This window comes from Paroedura picta, chromosome 4 (genome assembly GCF_049243985.1).
Source record: "Paroedura picta isolate Pp20150507F chromosome 4, Ppicta_v3.0, whole genome shotgun sequence".
In the NCBI taxonomy this organism is placed as follows: Eukaryota; Metazoa; Chordata; class Lepidosauria; order Squamata; family Gekkonidae; genus Paroedura; species Paroedura picta.
The window spans coordinates 130294832-130308472 of NC_135372.1; positions in this window are offsets into that span (position 1 = coordinate 130294832).

Genomic DNA, 13641 nt, shown 5'->3' on the forward strand with positions numbered 1-13641 from the left:
CTCCTTCTCCTTCTCCTTCTCCCTCTCCCTCTCCCTCTCCCTCTCCCTCTCCCTCTCCCTCTCCCTCTCCCTCTCCCTCTCCTTCTCCTTCTCTTTCTCCTCCTCCTCCTCCTCCTTCTCCTTGTAGTTGGCTACTACAGCCAGTTCATCCCCCATTTTGTGACCTTGGCCAATCTCTTGATAGACAATATGCAGAAGGGGCAACCCAACCAGCTACAATGGACTCCAGAGTGGCAGGAGGCCTTCGAGACTTTGCAAAAGGGTCTGTCAAGTCTGTCAAAAGGGTCTGTCAATTTCAGCCAGCCATTCATCTTGCAAACAGATGCCACAGGCTCTGGGTTGGGGTCCATTCTTGCCCAGGACGATGGAGAACTTGAATGACCCATCATCTTCTTAAGGAGGAAGCTACATCCTGCAGAAAGGAAGTATGCCATGGTGGAAAAGGAGACATTAGCTGTCAAGTGGCCTGTCGGCATGCTGCAATACTACCTGGCCCACAACCTGTTTAATGTAGTAGTTGACCACATCAGGAAGAAGCCCCTTTGAGACTTTGTGGGAAGGAGCGGCTTGGAGGATACTGTAATGGGCCAGGAGTTTAAAAGACTTGGGTGATAAAGCTCAGCATTGGGGACAAAGAAAAGGAGAGGATGATGGGTGAACACAAGACAGAAGAGTGAGTGAGAGAGAGAGAGAGAGAGAGAGAGAGAGAGAGAGAGAGAGAGAGAGAGAGCAAGATGGAGAGAGGACAAGACCATGAATGGAAGAGGGAGGAGAGAGAACAACATGAAGGAACAAGGAGATGGATACGAGCTGGCAAGTGTCTAGAGCAGGGGTAGTCAAACTGCGGCCCTCCAGATGTCCATGGACTACATTTCCCAGGAGCCCCCTGCCAGCAATCGCTGGCAGGAGGCTCCTGGGAATTGTAGTCCATGGACATCTGGAGGGCCGCAGTTTGACTACCCCTGGTCTAGAGGGAGCACGGGAGACCTACATGGAGCCAGAGGGTATAGCAGGGCCTCTGAAGGGAGCTGGAGTCCTAGGGGCACAGCAGAAACTCCACAAGCACGATATCTCTGGGTCTGGTACACATTTATATCATAATCCCCTTGTCCTTCATCATACCTTATACATATAATCTCATGAGTCATGAAAGGAAAAAAAACCAACCCTGCTTTATTTCTGAAAAGGTTACTCATTTCCTCCCATGTGGGGAACTTTCAGACAGAGAAATAGATCTTGGTTATCCTGAGGTTAGAACAATATAGTCCCAGGAACTCTGCCCCACATGATTTATCTCTGCATGGACTGTAGCTCTTGATTATGATCCTAAGAATTAGCCATTTCCTTCCCAGGGCTCTGCGGGCATCCAGTATTGTCTCTGCTTTCTCAAACAGCATTTTACTCCCAATCTATTTAACGGCCTTCAGTTAAAATGCCAATTAAAACCTAATTTGTTCGAAACGACCATCCCGTCTTTAATTACATTGCAGCACATACAAAAAAAAAAAGCACATTAAATGGGAAGCAGAGTGCCGAAAGATTATTTAACTTCCAATATACGCTGGAATTAAAGGGCAAAGATTTGACTCTGTAAAAGTCTTAAAGTGAGAGCAGACATTCAAGTCAGTGAGAGTCACTTGAATAGACAACATTCAGGATCTTTTTTGGGTCAGGTCTTGGGCCAGCGTGGTGCAGTGGTTAAGAGTGGTGGCTTCTAATCTTGCAAGCTGGGTTTTATATACCATTCCTCCGTATGCAGCCAGCTGGGTAATCTTGGGCTAGTCACAGTCCTGATAGTGCTGTTCTGACTGAGCTGTCAGAGGCTGTCTCAGACACACTTACTTCCCAGGGTATCTGTTTGTGGGGAGAGACAGGGAAGACAATTGTACGCTGCTTTGAGACTCTTTCAGGCAATGGAAAGCGGGGTATAAAAACCAACTCTTCTTCTTCTAATGTAGACTCTATGTTGCCAATTTCCAGGTATGGTCTGGAGATCTCTCCGAATTACAGTTAATCTTCAGATAACAGAGAACAATTCTCAAGAAAATTGTTGGGTGGGCTCTGTTATTTATACCCAGGTTCTCCCCCCCCCATGTCCTGTCCACCCCAGGTCCCACCCCAGATCTCCAGGAATTTTCCAACCCAAACTTGGCAAACTTACTTACCCCTCTAGAGCCCCCATTTATATCAAACAACCCACTCCTTACACCAAATGCTCTGAAATTACTTAGAGCTTCCTTCCGATACTGGGTTCTCAATCCACTGCCTACTCTGTACCCTTTCCAGCCACCACACCGGCCCTCTGGGCTCCATTTGTTCACTTGCCTAGCCTTCCCAGAGCATCTTCAGGGTTCTGTGGCATCTCCTCTTTAAACGTTCCAAGACCAGACGAAATGACACCACCCAGTTCCTTCGCAGAAGTTGGACTGCAAAGTAGTTTGTTTCCTAGGTGATAAGAATGTCCCCGCTTAATTGCCTCAGCCCCTTTGAGCCTGGCTTGCTAGGTGAGTTGCCAAGTCCAGGCCAGGAGATTTGGGGGTAGAGCCTGGGGCAGGTGGCATTCAGGGGAAAGGAAGGACTTCAGCGGGGTGTAATGCCATAGATCCCACCCTCCCGAGTGGCCAGGGAACTGCTAATTGGAAATGAGATCTCCCCCTGGAAGTTGGCAACCCTACTTAGCAGGGAGTTCTATGCAAAGATTGCACTTGGAAGCGAGACAAGCAAAATGACTGCGTGGAAGGGAATGGCACGGCTGCATTATATCCCGCAAGCTGGGGGAGGAGATAGGCTTTCTGACATCCGTACAATTAAAGTAAACAAGACTAAAAATAACTCCTGACTGGGAAACAAAATTGAGCAGGCAATCTGATTACATCTCATTTCCATGGACTTCGTGTCATCTCGAACTCTCCGGGTTGTTGTCTTTTAGAGGAATAATCCGTGCGTCGCTTTTGTTAGATTGCCTGTTTCTGCGGTCCCGACAAGTAATAATTTGATGCAGAAATAAAATGGAGAGGGAACTGTCTGACGCAGGGGTGGCCAAACTGGGGCTCTCCAGATGTCCATGGACTGCAATGATGCTGACAGGGGCTCATAGTAATTGTAGTCCATGGACATCTGGAGAGACACAGTTTGGCCACCCCGGTCTAGGGCTTCCTGACCGCAAATGATCAAGGCCAGGCTAGGTCAGCTGTAACCTAATATGTGCTGGGAGGGTCTGTTCTTGCCTGGAGTCATTACTGGCTGGGTTATGTAGTGATGTCCCCCAGCCTGTGGGTTAGGAGTCCAAAGGTGAGTCACAAAATATCTGAAAGTGGGTCACTGGTAGGGTTGGGAAACACCTGGAGACTTGGGGAGAAGCTGGGAGTGGGTGGGAATTGGGGCAGAGAGGGTCTTTAGTGGAGGATAATGCTAGGGAGTCCATCCTCCAAAGCAGCCGGGGGGACTGATCTCTGTTGCCTGGAGATGAGCTGTAAAATGGAATCCTCCGGTCCCACCTGGGGACTGCCCTGCCCTAGACAGGTCAGCCCTCCCAATGGCCACTCCTGCCCCTTCCGTTGCTCTCTTCTCTGTTTTGGAAACCAAGATCTGACCTTGGAGCTGGTATCTTCCATGCTACACTTTAGTTCCCCCCACACACACACACACATACATTGAATATCCATGTTGATCAAAGAAAACATGTCCTGATGGATATTAGAGAGCCTTTTAATAGAATCTTGCCAGGGGAAATGAACCTCCCTATGCCAAGGGGATGCACATCAGAGAGCGACTTGCTTGGGGTTCACAGTGGGGGCTGCTGCGCCCTCTGGCCAATGTTTCCTGGTTTCTCAAAAAACAGCTGGATCTCAAAAACAGCTGGATGACCCCTGTAGAAAACAAAATGCGGAACGAGATGGGTGCCAAGACCATAGTTTGCCTAGGGTGCATAAAAAAAAAAAAAAAACTTGGGCCACTCTAGATTGATTGCCATACCTTGGAAATTTGGATTTGTGGGTCACCGCATCAGAAAGATGGGGAAGCCTCTGATGCAGCATACCCAGCCCAGTGCTAGCCAGCCATGATTAGGTCAGTGAACAATGTTCCTTAATGTTCCAGTGTTCCTGTGCACATGTTTCTTAAATCAGTATGGTATTCCATTCACCGCCCACACTGAACGACATGAGTGATCCATGCACTGTTTTCACCTGGACAGCTGGATTCAGGTGGAAGTGAAGTGTTAACTTGTCTCTTTTAGTGGGCTGGAGCAGAAAATGGGGGTGTCAGCCCAGCTAATTTTCACCAGTACTTAATATCAACCCACTGACTGGCTTTGGTTAATGGCTGGCTACCATTGGTTAAACCTTCTCTGCACCTTATGAGGTCAGTATTTGCATCCGAGCTCTGAGCATGGTTTAGACACTTTGCAATGGCATTTATTTAGGACCTTTTGTCTTTCCTGGCTGGCTCAAGGCAGCTTACCAATCACTGTAAAACACAACAGTACAGCATTATACAAAACAAGAATCTGACTTCCGCTTACAACCAACTATAACAAAAGAGAAACAATAAAATCACAGCCAGGAAAGGCCAGATTGGCCGCTTGCAGTGCAGAGAATATTCAGCACCTGCTTTGACAGACAGCTGTGCTTAACCAAATGCCTGCTGAAGAAAAATAGCTTTACAGGCTTCCTCCCCGCTCCTGCCCCCAGGGGAGAGCATTCCACCTTTATCTGCTGGAAATCCATTCTGTGAAATGATAATTCTTCTGCCAAATGGATCAGTACGGAGCAGTGAGCCTGCTCCCGCCCTCCGGTGTTCCAACCAATGAACAGAAGCCTCTGTTAGGATTGATAGGTATGCAGAAATATTGCACGTCTCCAATGATGAAGAGATGTAAAACCTCAACATTATTAGGCGGTGATTTCTGAAGTCATTCGAAATGGTCTTTGCTCAGCAAACCATGTGCTCCGGTACATCTCATTTGTGTTTATGACACTTGCAGATTAGGAAATAGGGTTGTAGTTTATTTCAATGCTTATTGTATGTATCTCCCTATTTTTTAACGCATTGCTTTCTATCTTTATAAATCCACTTTCTGCATTATACTATGCCATGCCTTAGACAGGGTTTTTTTTTCCAGTTTGCATTATTTCCTGTGATCCTAGTCCTACTGCATTATTTACTGGATGTCTTATGCTGTTTGATGGAATTAGATACTGAATATATCTCTTCTTTTTCTTTTTTTTAGAAACGTGGCTTGAATCTCAGCGAAAGATGGGCTGTAAAGGAAGCGAGCAAATGAATAAATAAATTTTATTGGGCAATCTTGATTACCAGCTGGAACAAAAAAGATTGCCTGTGGTTCTTTCTAGACTAAAGGTTTGATGATTACTAAGGCATGTAATGGATCCCTCTGACACGAAAACTATGAAATCCCAACCTGTGTTTTACATTCTGTAACTGATAATGAAAGAGTAGAAAAATCGGAATCATAATGTTCCTACATCCAGCTACAATTCATTTTTATTATCCACGGACCAAAGATTTAATTGATATAAGGGACATTAGAAGTACAATATTTATTTAGTTAAGCATGTATTTACTGCAAATAAGATGCTTTCCGTACCCTTCCCCTTCAAAGGAAATTGTTTTTATCCAAGATTCTTGAATAAAAACAAGGATTTAATATGTAAACAAGAAGAGCATGAATCAAGTTTAAAAAGAGATGAACACAATGAGCAATAAAACAGTGGCTAGTAAATCAGATAAAGCAAACTCACAAAAGCACTGCGGAATAACAAAATCTAGAGACCTGGCAGACTATAGACGGCAGATTCAGTGAAATCTACGGTTTCATGGACTAGAGCCCACTTCATCAGCTATATGAAGTGAATCCTTAGCCAGCAGAAATAGGTAGCCACAAAGGTTGGGGAAAACATTGTGGCCAATGAGTTAAGAAGCCATGAAAGGGAAGGCAGAAAATGTGTGAAAGATCCATGCCAAATCAGAGAAGCAAAGGAGCCATTCATAACATTTGTACTTGGCAATGACGTTGTCCAATTAGTTATGTTAAGGAAGTCCAGATGCATTGTGGATGAACATGTCGTTCATTATAACACGATGTCAGGGTTTTTGCCATCATGACAGCTGACTGATGGCGACCCTGTAGGATGGTTTGCCATTGACTGTCCCTGCAGAGCAACCCTGAACTTCCTTGAGAGCCAGTTTGGTGTAGTGGTTAGGAGTGCGGACTTCTAATCTGGCATGCTGGGTTTGATTCTGCACTCCCCCACATACAGCCAGCTGTGTGACCTTGGGCTGGCCACAGCACTGATAAAGCTGTTCTGACCGAGCAGTGATATCAGGGCTGTCTCAGCCTCATCCACCTCACAAGGTGTCTGTTGTGGGGAGAAGAAAGGAAAGGCGACTATAAGCTGCTTTGAGCCTCCTTTTGGTAGATAAAAGCAACATATCAAAACCAACTCTTCTTCTTCTTCTTCTTCTTCTTCTTCTTCTTCTTCTTCTTCCTCTTCTTCTTTTTCTTCTTCTTTTTCTTCTTCTCCATCTTCTTCTTGGTGGTGTCCTGCCCAAACAGGACTGACTGAACTTAGCTTCTAAAATCTGACAAGGGTCATCCAGGGCCATCTGGCTCTGCTTAAGCCCTGGTTGATACAATGGGGACCCATTGACTAATTCCAACCCAACCGTTTCCGAGCCTGTGCCGTGTTACTTTCTCTGACACTGATGGAACCTACCAATGATCTGTAGACAGAATCCGTGCGTTTTGCAACTTCCCCTTTCGCAAACTGTTGCTGCGGACACCCTGCTGGTAATAAATCATCTTTATCTTGACGGGGTTTGCTTCTGAGCAAAGACGCATCGGACTGGGCTCTAAACAAGGAGTCGGGCGACGGAGCCTGAGAACTTACAGCCCCTTAATGCCTTCTGACAGAGAGAGGCAGGCTCGCGGTATCGTCGAAAATAAGCGGTGATCATCCCGCTACCAGCGTGAGCAGGATCACCGTAAACTAGTCTATAAATGAGAAATCTGTCAGGAGCAAAATAAATAAACGAGCCCTGACAGCTCGGCTGCCCCCAAAGCCATTTAGGATTCAGGAGTATGCAAATCGTTATTCATGCCTCTGGGCTGCCACCGTATAGAGGCGGCTTTGCTGACATTCGTTATTGCAGTGTGATCACTGGCATTTGCGTCCTGAGGCAGCTGCCCAGCCACATGCTGATGAGATGCTGTAGCCAGGCAGGCCTACGAACCCCAAGCCGTTCCAGCTGAGACACCCTGTTCCTGTCCCGTTGTTCAACGATCATCTGCTGGAGGTTGTCAGGTCTGCTAGGCTGGCAGTTGGTGGGCTGCCCCTTACTGCAGTTCTGTTCTCTCCTCTCCTGTTACGGCCATGTCCCCTCTCAGTTGGATCTCTGGGGCCACTCCCCCAACTGATGCCCTGTGCTACCTTCCCTAATTAGAGTCATAGAATCCTAGAGTTGGAAGGGGCCATCTAGGCCAACCCCCTGGTCAATGCAGGATCAGCCTCAAGCAGCCAGGATAAGTATCTGTCCAGCCACTGCTTGAAGACTGCCAGTGAGGGGGAGCTCACTACTTCCTTAGGCAGCTGATTCCATTGCTGAACTACTCTGTGAATTTTTTTCCTGATATTTAGCTAGGTTAAAGTGATTACTCCGGGTCCTCTCCTCTGCTGCCAACAGGAACCTCTCCCTGCCCTCCTCCAAGTAACAACCTTTCAAATACTTCAAGAGAGACATCATGTCTCAGCCTCCTCTTTTCCAGACTGAACATTCCCAATTCTTTCAGCCTTTCCTCCCAGGGGTTGGTCCTCAGGTTGTGTATCATCCTCATCACTCTCCTCTGCACCCTCCCCATTTTGTCCACATCCTTTTTGTGGATGGGGCCACCTCCCAATTGTGGCTTAATTCTCCCCTCCTTAATTATGCCTTCCAACACTGATTTCCTTCTCCTTGACCTACGATAGCTTTTTTTGGGAGGGAAAGGACCTTGACCTCTTTTTATCCCATCAATTCTTTCAGGGAGCAAGAGTGATGTTCCCATGGCCATTGTCTCATCTGGCTTGGCCTTAACTCCTGGAGATTCAGTGGGGACCCGGATGTTTCCCTCTCTTCTGCCATGCTTGCTAACCCAGTGCAAATATGCCCCCAATAGGCAAAGGCCTCCAGGTAACACAGTAAACTTTAGGTGGAGAATTCACGTGGCTTCTTTGGGGCCCTTTTGATTGTCAGTGTGATTCTTGTAAACATTCCACCAAGAAATCTCATTGACGCGCTTGAGAAGATAGAACATTAGTGCTCTTGAGAATAAACACATTTTATTAGATGGAAATGCAATCTAAATAAATAGAATCACTTCTTCATTTTTCACACCAACAAGAGCAAGGCTTCAAGATTAAAAAGTGTGTGCGTTTGTGTGTTTGTGGAGAAACCCTCTTTCTTTTCTGCACCTGTCCCCCTCCATATCATACAATCAAATATCCTCGTAAATCTCATCCGATGAACTCCCAAAGTCATTGCGGGGATAATAAAATGGGTTATATGACATTCGTCTTGGTATACATCAAAATGTCTTTCATATATCTTTAAGAGGTTATTAATCTCTGAATTAACTTAGAATACATTAACCTTCAAGGTAAATTAGTTCAATCAGGAAAATGACTCTAGAGAATAGGTCTCTCTCTCTCTTGAACACACACACACACACATGTTCAAATATGGTTTATGAATCTCAATAGGCTTAATTAGGGGCTCCATTTAGGAATACAAGGGGGACTTTCATATCCCACCCCCTATACTTGTGTGAGAACCAAACACAGTTAAGTCTTCTGAAGGGCCTGTTTTGCTAAATGCATGTCAGGACTAGAACAATAAAGTCAGGGTCCAGTAGCACCTTTAAGACCAACAAAGATTTATTCAAGACGTGAGCTTTCGAGTACAAGCACTCTAACTCAGACTAAGAACTCCCTGCATGACCGTGGGAATATATAGCAAAAATTAATTCTGTTAAATTAGTAAACTGTGTCACACATCTAAATACAGCCATATGATAATTCTTTGCCAAAACAGCCAATCAATCAATCCCCTGGAATTCAGTTGTAGGTCACAAAAACATAGAAGAAATAAACCTGTCTATGTCAGTGATCAAAGGCTCCCACCCCACCATTTGCTGTTTGCCCCATGGCTACCCATTTGAATCTGTCGGAACTAGAGATATGTGTCACAATGCAGGGTTACATTGAGCCTGATTCTGGTGGCAAAACCAATTCATCCCACCTGTGAATGTTTTTTTTTTCCTTCTGTCTCTCTGGTTTTAGATTTATGTAAAAGAGTTACTTCTCTTCTAAGAACAGGAACATGTCTCTTTTTTTAAAGAAAACCAGTGACATGCACATGGTCTTCCCCAGCCTCCATCCAACCTTATTCCATATTCTACCTCCCTGAAGGACAGGAAGGCCTGGAGGATCATTGTCCATGGGGTCGCGATGGGTCGGACACGACTTCGCACATAACAACAACCTCCCTGATCTGTTTGGCTCTGTTGATTAAACATCCCAGGAGCATTCTCTGTTGTGGCAGATCCTGCTGTGTAGAATGACCTGCCTGAAGAAGAAGAGGAGCTGGATTTTATACCCAAGGGTGTCTCAAAGCCACTTCCTCTTCATTTCCTTCCTCTCCCCACAACAGACACTCTGGGAGGCATATATGTAACTCTAAGTCCTTGACAGAGATTTTTAAACCCAGGCAGATTATCATTATATCTTATTATCTTGTTGCAGTCTCATCTATGGATACTTAATTCCAGGCAGTGGGGCCATGGAGAGACAAGACAAATCATTCTGCATATTTAAGAAAAAACCCAGGTTAACCCCTCCCCCCCATTGATAGAAGCGGCACTTGTAGCTTTAAGGGGGGAAAGCCGTCAGTTGTTGTTGCCATGGAACCAGAACAATATTGCCAGCCTTCACATTTAGGGTTTTGTCAGAGCTATTTTGGCCTTTGAGGGAAGTACTCATTGGAATTAGGTTTGCTAGCAACCACCAGGTTACCAGGGGACTTTCAGCCAGGCCTGGGTAATTCTTTACAGGTTGCCTACCACACAACTTGGCCAAGTCTGGCTGGGACCCCACTACTTGACTGAGCCCAGTGATTGGCATCACAAAACTAGGCCAGACTTTTCATGGGGAAAGGCTGCCAGGGGGAGGGAAAGAGGAAAAACTGAGGATGGAACCAGGCATAAAGATAGAATCATAGAGTTGGAAAGGACCTCATGGGTCATCTAGTCCAACCCCTGCACTATGCAGAACACTCCCAACCACAGATAGATTGGCTGATGAATGGAAAGCAAAAGAGGAAGCAGAAAAAAGGAGATTATGGGAAATTTTAAGGAAGGGAAAAAGTGTGAGAGGGGAAAGTGAGCCCCCCCCCCAAATGCCCTATCTTAACAGTAAGGGCTTTAGGGGCGGGATGTGTCCAGGATGAGGAAGGGTCTGGATTGGACCCTTCCTCAGGACAGAAAATTGGAGGGACCAATTGGCAGGCGCTTTGCGCCTGCCAATTGGTCCCTCCGATTTCCAGCCCTGAGCAACTGCGAGGCGCGTACAGCGCGCCTCGCAGTTGCTCCTTTGCCGCCGGCCTAACATGTCGGGAGGTGCAAAGCGCCTCCCGGCGCGTCAGGCCACCACCTGCCGCTACCGCAAGCACATCGCCCCCACCCCGACGCAGCCAGCCAGAAGCCGCCGCCAATGGAAGCTTTGGGACCGCCGCCGCCAGCTGTGCCCTGCCCCACGGACCAACAGCCACCCAGCTCCTGTGACGAGGTAGGCACCAGGCACACAGGACAACCCCGCCCTTGCCGAGCAGGGCCGCACAGCCCCACCGCCCTCATGGCGCGCCCTGCTAGCGCCCGCTGCATTTTGACTGCAGCAGGCTTATTTACTAGTCTATAAATGGTCATGGAGAATTTAACAGTTGGAAATGAACAAATCATGGAGAGTATTCTCCTTCAAAAGGCATTTAGTGATGCCCTCCTTACCTTATGGATACACTCATCCCATTCACCGGCAGGCTTCATGTCCAGCCACTTCTGCTGTCGAGCTTCTTTCAGTGACTGGGGTAACCCACGGGAGTACAAAACAACATGTGGCATGCAGCAATATGAATGGCCCATGGCATGTATCCAGCCCTTCAGTTCAGAAGAAGGGGGAACAGCACTGCTGCTCACCCCACTTTGCCTCTTAGGCTGCTTCTATGGAAGTGGGGATCTCCTAGGTCATTCACTGGGCTTCTGAAGGAGGAGTTGGACTGGGAAAATAATACAGTTTTGCTCTGTAAGCTCTGAGGAGTTTTACTGAATCCACACCATTCCTGCTTCCTTAACCAGTGTGGTGTAGTGGTTATAGAGCAATAGACTCTAAGCCAGCGAACCGGGTTTGATTCCCTGTTCCTCCACATGCAGCCAGCTGAGTGACCTGGGGCTCGTCACAGCCCTGATAGTGCTGTTCTCAAAGAGCAGTCATGTCAGAAACTCTCTCAGCCTCACCTCCCTCACAGGGTGTCTGTTGTGGGGAGAGGAAGGGAAGGTGATTGTAAGCCGCTTTGAGACTCCTTCGGGCAGTCAAAAATGGGAAATAAAAACCAACTCTTCCTCTTTGTCATCTTCTTCATCCAGACATTGGCAAGCAGACAGGGCCAGCCGCTTTCCTTGCTGCTTCCAATGGTTTACAACGGTGTGTAATAGAGCTGATGTAATCCCCGTGTGTCATACTTGTGTATGAATCTCTCTCTATGTGTGAAATGGTCTTAGAAAGGTTTCACGAACAGACCGAGAACTTATTTGTTCGGGTCAGAGGTCGTAACGAGAACTGTAATTCGATATAAATTATTCAGAATGTCAGACCATTGATTAGGGCAGCACGTGCTCAGAAGATCCCTTTGAGAGCATGCTTGGCTGCACAGGGAAATTGAACCACCTTTTCCGACAGAGCACCGTTGCTCTCGGTTAGTAGGAACTCGATTTTGCAAGTTGTCATTGTCGTAGTTGTTGATTTTGCCAAATAACAGTGGCAGCAACAAAGTGCTCCAGTTATCTATCTCGTAGGTTTGTTTGCGTTTCATGAAAATACTTATGTGCCGCCTTTCCCTTCTGCCTCAAAAAAGCTTACAATTCCGAATTTACAAATGCACAAAGTACAATAAGAATGTATTTATATTTATATTTATATTTATATTTATATTTATATTTATATTTATATTTATATTTATATTTATATTTATATTTATATTTATATTTATATTTATATTTATATTTATATTTATATTTATATTTATATTTATATTTATATTTATATTTATATTTATATTTATATTTATATTTATATTTATATTTATATTTATATTTATATTCTGCTGGTCTCAAATGTTTTGTTTAGTTTAGTTTAGTTGATTTTTAGCCCGCCACTCCCACAAGGCTCGCGGCAGTTTACAAAGATCCATGAATACAATAAAATCCCTTAGAATCCATTAAAACATAATTAAAACACAATATAAAGATGGCGGATAATAAATATATGACCCACTCCCCTCCCCCTATTCAGCAAGGGTCTATCACTCTCTGTCTGGGAGCAAGGACTTAGTTGGCTTCAGCTAGAAATCTACAGCTGACAGGGCCAGGAGCCTAATTCCCCAAGAACATTTCTGCAGCCTACACCCCATTAAAAGCCTTGGTGAATGAATGGCCTCCTCGTGCTTTGTAAAAATGGTTAAAAACGACACCTCCTCACCTCTGCAGGGACTCTCTTCGGCCAGAGGGGAACTGCTTTAGAAAAAACACAGGGGCTCTGCTTTGAAGAGCCAGTTTGGTGTAGTGTTTAGGAGTGCGGACTTCTAATCTGGCATGCTGGGTTCGATTCTGCACTCCCCCACATGCAGCCAGCTGGGTGGCCTTGGGCTCGCCACGGCACTGATAAAACTGTTCTGACCAAGCAGGAATATCAGGGCTCTCTCAGCCTCACCCACCTCACAGGGTGTCTGTTGTGGGGAGAGGAAAGGGAAGGCGACTTCAAGCTGCTTTGAGCCTCCTTCGGGTAAAGAAAAGCGGTATATAAGAACCAACTCATCTTCTTCTTCTTCTTTTTCTCCTTGAACAGGAGAACAAGTAGACAATGTGAGCCACAAGACGATGATTGGCACATGGGGATGCCTGGAGAAAGATATTCCTTCAGATAGGTGGATCTTGGCCACGAATGGTTTTGAAGATGAGTACCAGCTCTTTGGATTGCACTCAGAAACAGGTAGTTGGAAATTCACCACACGTGAATCGATGATACGTCAACAGGCACTTTCATAGAATGTCAGGCCCATGAGAAAAAGTGAAAGTTGAATTCCAAAGCCATGAGAAGAAATTCATGAACTCTGCAAGCGTGGTGGGCAGCAGGGAACAACAAACCAAGAAGTTCAGGTTATGAGCCCAGGAGCTAATAGAGAAGATATTCCAATTCTAGTGATGAAGTCATGGTGGAGGAAGGGTGTGTGTCTCCAATTTGCCTGGCTGAAAATTGCCAGAACCAGGTGGAATCTGCCCTGAGTTGTTCGGCAAAAAGATGTGAAAAGCTATGATAT